General features: G+C 44.6%; 1 long non-coding RNA gene across 2 annotated transcripts in view; it reads left to right on the plus strand.

The window, feature by feature from the left end:
• LOC113991778 overlaps positions 1–5,613 on the plus strand; it is a 95,170-nt gene extending 89,557 nt beyond the window's left edge. For both annotated transcript variants that reach the window (XR_003542051.2, XR_003542050.2), the window contains exon 3: positions 5,406–5,613. This is a non-coding gene — a long non-coding RNA (uncharacterized LOC113991778). The remainder of the gene's footprint in view (positions 1–5,405) is intronic.
• Positions 5,614–6,000: the final 387 nt, after the last annotated feature.

Raw genomic sequence — 6,000 nt, forward strand, 5'->3', positions numbered from 1 at the left:
GCTATCTGCTGTTAATGGACTGTGGCTGCGAAATTCAGGAATTTCCACATTTGTCATTTTGGGTCCTAATTTTAGAAATCAAAAAAGTTAGGGGTCTGAAATTTATAAGGCATCTGTGACGAGTAAATTGAAATGAATTTTGGGGAATTTTTAAGGTACCCATCAAGGGAAATTAAACACATTTGTGCTTGTATATAAAGAAAAAAATAATGAAAAGTACATTGGACAGAGTCCTACTGCCATAATTCTACAAGGAGTCTGCAAAGATGCATCAGGATGTACATATCATTTGTGTACATTTGCAGTAGCACCCATCCCAAGAGCAGCTGCCTGGGTCAGTTCTGCCTGGCTGTGGGTCCATCCTCAACCTGTCTCTGCTGCACAGAGGTGGCCACTGAGCTTCCGTCCCAGAGCACTCAAATTCCAAGACATCTACAAGGCAACATTGCAGCTGTTCTTTATCTCAGCCCTCAGGGAAGGTTTCCTTCCTTGCAGGGAATCTTTCTGTCTTTTGGCATCCTGCTTCCAGCCAGTTTGACGCCTTCTTGCACTTGGACCTTCTTGCCTTCTGTGCCTCAGTCACAAATTACCACTGTGCAACAGTTGCAATTAGAATTTCCCCTGCACAAACAGCCAGTTACCTCAGTCATATCGCAGTAAATAGATTTGAAATAGTCGCCTAGTAGAACAGAAAGAGAAAAGGAAAAAGAAAAGGAAGAAGAAAGTAAGTTCTCCAGGTTTCTGGTTGCCTTTTTCTGGGAAGCTCCTTGGAGCAGTGCCTCAAGATGAGGCACAGGAACATGCCACACAGATGTGGTCAGGTCTTCACTGACTGTATGAGCAGCATAAATTTTGCTCACATTAGTGGTAACAGCTGTACCTCACATCATCCCTTGTCACTGTGTGACTGTGGTAGGATCTGTTGAGCTGGAGGTCTAATTTCCAATATCTGCTGTTACTGTTTCCATGAGATGGTGGAGACATCACCTACAGGATATGATGTGTTCACAATTCAGATCTCTTTTGCAGATTTTGTATGCTTGTTTTCTTTCTCAAAAGAACAAAACACAGAAACTGAAGTGTTAACAGGATTGGATTCATTATTGATATATCTCAAGGCCTGGTTGGACGAGGCTTTGAGCAACCTGGTCTAGTGGAAGGTATCCCTGCCCATGGCAAGGGATTAGAATGAGATGAGCTTTAAGGTCCCTTTCAGCCCAAACAATTCTGTGATTGTGTGATCTGTAATGTTCAGGTCAATGTTGATTTATGTTGGTCTAGAGCTGTATTTTAGAATCACAGAATATGCTGAGTTGAAAGGGACCCACTAGAGTCATTGAGTCCAGCTCCTGGCCCTGCACAGGACCATCCCAAAGAGTCACACCCTGTGCCTGAGTGTATCATGCAAACACTTCTTGAGCTCTGTCAGCCTTGGTGCTGTGACCAGTGCCCTGGAGAACTTGTTTCTGCACACAACCACCCTCTGGGTGAGGAATTTTTCTCTAAGCTCCAACCTAAGCTCCTTGACACAGCTTCAGGCCATTCCCTCGGGTCCTGCCATTGGTCACCACAGAGAAGAGATCAGTGCTTGCCCCTCCTCTTCCTCTCACAAGGAAGCTGTAACTGCAATGAGTTCTCTCCTCAGTCTCCTTTTCTCCAGCTGAACAAACCAAGTGCCCTCAGCCACTCCTCGTACGGCTTCCCCTCAACACACTTCACCATCTTCATTGCCCTCCTCTGGACTTAATGGCTTAATATCTTTCTTATATTGTGGTGCCCAAAACTGCCACAATATTTCAGGTGAGGCCACTTCAGGTCAGAGCAGTGTGGGACAATCCCCTCCCTTGCCTGGCTGGCGATGCTTTTCCTGATGCCCCCCGGACACAGTTGGCCCTCCTGCACTGCTGACTCATGGCCAATTAGCCATCGACCAGGACCCTCAGGTCCTTTGCACTGCTTTCCAGCCTCTCATTTCCCAGTCTGTCCATATATCCAGGGCTGCCCCATCCCAGGTGCAGAATCCAGCACTTTCCTTTGTTGAACTTGATATGGTCGGTGATTGCCCAGCCCTCTGATTTGTCAAGGTCTCTCTGCAGGGCCTCTCTGCCTTGGAGGGAGTCAACAGCTCCTCCCAGTTTTGTGTCATCTGCAAACTTGCTCAGTGTCCCTTCCAGTTCTGAACATGTCGAAGTCACTTATGATGATGTTGAAGAGCACAGGTGGAACCCTGTGGAACCCCACTAGTGACAGGTCGCCAGTCTGATGTTGCCTCATTCACTATTACCTTTTGTGCTCAACCCATGAGCCAATTGGTCCCCCATCACATGATGCGTTTTTCCAGCTGTGGGCTGGACAGTTTGTCCAGAAGGATCCTGTGAGAGATAGTATCGAAAGCTTTAATGAAATCCAAAAAAATTACATTGACTAGCTTCCCTTGATCAACCAGGACATGCAGGAGGGGGTTTCATGCAGCACTGAGGCAGCATTTGGCAATGGGAGAGAGTTAATTGTGCAGCTGACATCTAGAGTCCACATTTGGGATAAGTGACATATTTCTCCTGTGTAAAAACCCAACATTTTTTGAAAAGCAGTTTTTTTCCATATGACACCTGTCGCTGTTGAGACGGCCAAAGTGACACAGAAACAGTCTTCTTCCAAAAATAGGACAGGAGAGGGATAGATCCTTTGTTGTAACAAGTCACTGACATTTATAACCCTTGGTATAACATACATGTTACACTACAATTGGTGTCTTAAAGAAACATGCGTCAGGATTGGCTGCCCTGTAGCACACTCACGATGATTCAGCATTTGTAGACTCATAGTGACTAAGCTCTAGCAAGCTCATTGTGATTTTGCAAAAAGTTCAGGATATTTGCTTTTATAGTCCTGTCTTTCTTCCAGCAGACCTGCTGTAAACCCCGACAGACACCCAAAGAAGGTTATAAGTTCAGTAATCTGCTTTTCTCCCTTTCCCAGTAAGAGGGGAAAAGAACTACTGTGTATTGTCCCCTCTCCTGTTCTCTCCCCTCTGTTTGCTGGCTGGGGCTGACAACCTAAAGTATGTCTGGGAGTGTGTTTGGGCCAGGAAGGGTGGCTCAAATTGCTTCAGACAGCCCAGGGAATCTGAGGTGCTAGAACTGAGTTTAAATACCTATATATCCAAGAATCATGTAATCTCCAATGTGTTAATCTGGGCATGTCACACAGTGATACTGTCATTGCCTTCCTCTGATGTTAATTAATAAAACTGAGTTGCCCAAGGTTGATCAGGAAAACTGCAGCTGCTCAAGGAGTTAAATTCAGGTCTAAATTAAGTTCTGAGTCCTTAGTTATAGGGCTGTGTTTGTTTATAGGGAATCTCATGGACTCATCCAGCGTGCTGTAGGGGTCTCTGGGGAATACACAAATAGCAACATCTTGCTTTAAGTTTGCTAAAAAAACTTCCTTTTGGGCAGGTATAAGGTCTTGAAAATAATATGGCTACAAAATGAGATTATTCATTTTAAAGGTAAAAAATGGGAGAGGGTGTGGAATTTCTGAACTAGGGCTTTATTGTGACCTTCTTAAGTCTGTTTTACAAGTGGCTAAGGGAGGTTGTGAAGACTGCGTCTGTGGAGATGTTCAAAAGCCATCTGGGCAGCCAACTGAAAGTGTCTCTGCTTCAGCAGAGGAGGGTGGTCTAACTGACCTCCAGAGGTCCCTTCCAACCTCAACCACTGTTGAGGATTCTGCGATCCTCTACTTTCATCTGTGACTTCTCTCATTTTGTGGGACTTTTTCTAATTTTAGTCCAACTCTCATTCAAATATACAATGGCTTTAATGTCTGGCTGTGTGTCAGAGCATGTGTGCAAGGTCAGGCCAGAGGAATGCATGGATAGCTTCAAGTGTATATTTGCACTGGAATTGCCAAAATTAGTTTTCAAAAGTCTTGCAATAATCTCACAGCAAGACAGTTTCGATGCAGAAATCCTGAAGGCAAAATACCAAAACCGGGCCACTTTGGCATTGGTTATTTCCCTTTCTTCATTATTTTCTGTGTTGTGGCAAGATAACTTGTATATGTAACAACTCTTGTAATAGTGGCAGAAGGCACTAGTGTTCATAAAGAGGATTCTGAATCAGATCCTGTGTTTGTCATAATTTAGAATCATAGATTCATAGAAATGTTTGGTTTGGAGGGAACCTTTAGGGGCCATCTAGTCTATCCCTCCTGCAATGAGAAGGAACGCACCTTTCAGTAGACCAGGCTGCTCAAAGCCCTGTACAGCCTGGACTTGAACACTTGCAGGGATGAAGTGTCCATCACCTCCCTGGGCAACCTGTACCAGTGTTTTACCACCCTCACTGTAAAGTACGTCATCCTTATATCTAATCTGAATTGATCCTCTTTTAGTTTAGAACCATTACCTCTAAACAAACAGTTATAAATCAATATTGCTGTTTCTGTCATTGATGAGGACTGTGATGTGAGATTTCCTTTGCAGTCTGGCAAAGAGGGAACAAAAATTAGTAAATATGCTTACTTTCAGGAGGTGAGGTCAGTGACAACTTCGGTGAGATTGTTCTGAGCTGTGTTGTTGAAACAGTCCTGGAAGCTGATGCAGACACTGACATGCGCAGTAACTGTGGAGATATACCAAAAAAGTGGATAGCTGAGGTTCCAACTAACCCTTTTAGCCAGCCATAAACTGTGAAAACAGAGACCAGAACTGCTCCCTGCATTTATATCTAAAAATGAAATTTCAGACTCAAGCCAGTTTTTTCAAAAGCAGCTGTGCTGGAGTGGGGAAGCCAGGCAATGTACAGGAGCCCCCACTGGTTGGTTGGAGGGTCAGGACTTCTGAGTAGACTTCTAAAGCTTTACTCATAAGAAGCAGCTCTAAGGAAGGGTGAGTGGCAGGAGGCAAGTTTTCTACTGGGACACAGAGGGCTCTTCTGGATTAGCAGAAAGTGCACATTCCCCAGCATGGGCTTGCAGTTGCAGGAGGGAAACATTTAGCTTCCTTTTTCCTTTGTAATAATCCTTTACCACTGTGCACAGGTTTAAGCTGTCACTGCTGCTGGTTCCTGCCCCTCATCCTGGCACTGCCATCGATCGTCGCTACTGTTGACACTCACATGCCCTTTGATGAAGTGGCTGTCACAGCCCCCGTCCCTCTGCACAGACCTGCTCCTATCTGAGACGTTCATTACTGTCGTTTGCCAAAAAGGTTTATGTAACAGATGTTGCAAAGCAAAGGCACAGAAGCACACACACACACACTCACACCCCATTATGGTGGGGGCTGTCAGAGTGACGGTGAAGGGAGGATGGTCCACAGGACTGGAGTAGCTCAGAGGCACAGCTGCATCTGTTCAAAAAGCAACTAACGCCTCTCTGTGATTATGCTTTATTTTCAGCTTGTCATCATGGCTGGGACTGTTCTGCTCGCCTACTACTTTGAGTACACCGACACTTTTCAGGTGCATATCCAAGGTTTCTTTTGTCAGGATGGCAGTTTGATGAAACCCTACCCTGGGACAGAAGATGAGAGCTTCATTTCGCCTCTTGTGCTGTACTGTGTGCTGGCTTCAACTCCGACAGCTATTGTGAGTATAAGGAATTATTTGAATTCTCTATGAACCCTTTCATAAATAATAGCAATAGTCCTGTGATATCTTTGCCCCCTGTCCTCTCTATTCAGCTGTAATTAATTCACATTTAGCCAGATCTCTGTTTTGCCTCAGCGTAATATGATCTTCATCAGTTATCTCCAGAAGTAATTATTCTGAGCTAATCACAATGCAAGAGTGAGGGGTAGAGCTTGTTAAGCCTTGTACAATAGCTTGCTCACTTCAGTACTTAGTTGTGTGAATTGCCAGGGCTCCAGAGAGGCTCTAATGCAAAGTTTACATATTACTGGAAATAAGAAAACATAAAGCTGAAGTAAAACACGGGTCAGACATGCAGTATATCCAGGATTATTTCCTGCTGTATTAAAAGACTGTTGAAGGG

The sequence above is a fragment of the Pipra filicauda genome, unplaced genomic scaffold, assembly GCF_003945595.2.
Source record: "Pipra filicauda isolate LSUMZ 115617 unplaced genomic scaffold, ASM394559v2 scaffold108_size2327098_pilon, whole genome shotgun sequence".
In the NCBI taxonomy this organism is placed as follows: Eukaryota; Metazoa; Chordata; class Aves; order Passeriformes; family Pipridae; genus Pipra; species Pipra filicauda.